The 1934-nt window shown below is 45.0% G+C and overlaps 1 pseudogene; it reads left to right on the top strand.

The window, feature by feature from the left end:
- On the top strand, positions 1-1117 carry LOC101036717 (L-lactate dehydrogenase A chain-like; annotated as a pseudogene).
- The last annotated feature ends 817 nt before the right edge of the window (positions 1118-1934 follow it).

The raw sequence follows: 1934 nt of genomic DNA, 5'->3' as shown, positions 1-1934 counted from the left end.
TTTGGTTCCAAGTCTAATATGGCAACTCTCAAGGATCAGCTGATTCATAATCATCTAAAGGAAGAACAGATCCCCCAGAATAAGATTACAGTTGTCGGGGTTGGTGCTGTTGGCATGGCGTGTGCCGTCAGTATCTTAATGAAGGACTTGGCAGGTAAACTTGCTCTTGCTGATGTAATGGAAGACAAATTGAAGGGAGAGATGTTGGATCTCCAACATGGCAGCATTTTCTTTAGAATACCGAATATTGTCTCTGGCAGAGACTGCAATGTAACTGCAAACTCCACGCTGGTCATTACCATGCTGGGGCACATCAGCAAGAGGGAGAAAGCCGTCTTCATTTGGTCCAGTGTAAGGTGAACATCTTTAAATTCATCATTCCTAATATTGTAAAATACAGCGCAAACTGCAAGTTGCTTATTGTTTCAAATCCAGTGGATATCTTGACCTATGTGATTTGGAAGATAAGTGGCTTTCCCATAAACCATGTTATTGGAAGTGGTTGCAATCTGGATTCAGCCCAATTCTGCTACCTGATGGGGGAAAGGCTGGGAGTTCACCTATTAACCTGTCATGGGTGGGTCCTTGGGGAACATGGAGATTCCAGTGTGCCTGAGTGGAGTGGAGTGAATGTTGCTGGTGTCTCCCTGAAGACTCTGCACCCAGATTTAGGGACTGATACAGATAAGAACTGTGGAAAGAGGTTCACAAGCAGGTGGTTGAGAGTGCTTATGAGGTGATCAAACTCAAAGGCCAGACATCCTGGGCCATTGGACTCTCTGTGGCAGACTTGGCAGAGAGTACAATGAACAATCCTAGGCGGGTGCACCCAGTTTCCACCATGATTAAGGGTCTCTATAGAATGAAAGATGACGTTTTCCTTAGTGTTCCTTGCATTTTGGGACAGAATGGAATCTCAGACATTGTGCCATAGTCACAATGTCTCAGACATTGTGCCAGAGTCAGAAGGTGACTCTGACTCCTGAGGAAGAGGCCCGCTTGAAGAAGAGTGTGGATACACTTTGGGGGATTTTAGTCTTCTGATGTCACACCATTTCACTGTCTAGGCTACAACAGGATTTTAGCTGGAGGTTGTGCATGTTGTCCTTTTTACTGATCTGCGATTAAAGCAGTCATATTTTAAGATGGACTGGGACAAACATCAATTCCTGAAGTTAGAAATAGGAACGGTTTGTAAAGTCCTACAGCATATCCTGATGCTGGATAGTGGTAACCTTGTGTAGTCCTAAACTGGTTAGTGTGAAATAGTCCTGCCACCTCTGAGGCACCACTGCCAATGCTGCACATGCTGCAGCTGCCCCTTGAGCCAGATGGATGTTTACCGTGTGTTATATAACTTCCTGGCTCCTTCACTGAACATGCCTAGTCCAACATGTTTCCCCAGTCAGTCAGATCCTGGGATCCAGTGTACAAATCCAATATCGCATGTCTTGTGCATGACTGTTCCAAAGGATCTTATTTTGTGAGCTATATATATCAGTAGTGTACATTACCATATAATGTCAAGAGATTACATATAAACAATGCAACCAACTATCCAAGGGTTATACCAACTAAAACCCCCCAATAAACCTTGAACAGTGAAAAATACACACACACACACACACACACAGAGGTGTGTGTGTATATAGCCTGGTGCAGTAAGTAGCTCATGCCTGTAATCCCAGCTCTGTGGGAGACCAAGGCAGGAAGATCACTTGAGCCCAGGAGTTCAAGACCAGCCTGGGCAACATAGTGGGACCTCTATGGAGGTCCTATATATGGGACCATATCTACAAAAAGTAAAATAAAAATTAGCTGAGTGTGGTGGCACAAACCTGTAGTCTCAGCTGCTCTGGAGGCCGAGGCAGGAGAATTGCTTGAAACTGGGAGGTCGAGGCTACACTGAGCCTTGGTTGTACCACTGCACTTCA

The sequence above is a fragment of the Saimiri boliviensis genome, chromosome 13 (assembly GCF_048565385.1).
Source record: "Saimiri boliviensis isolate mSaiBol1 chromosome 13, mSaiBol1.pri, whole genome shotgun sequence".
Lineage (NCBI taxonomy): Eukaryota > Metazoa > Chordata > Mammalia > Primates > Cebidae > Saimiri > Saimiri boliviensis.
Note: the sequence above shows the minus strand (reverse complement) of the source record. Positions and strands in the feature narration are given on the sequence as shown.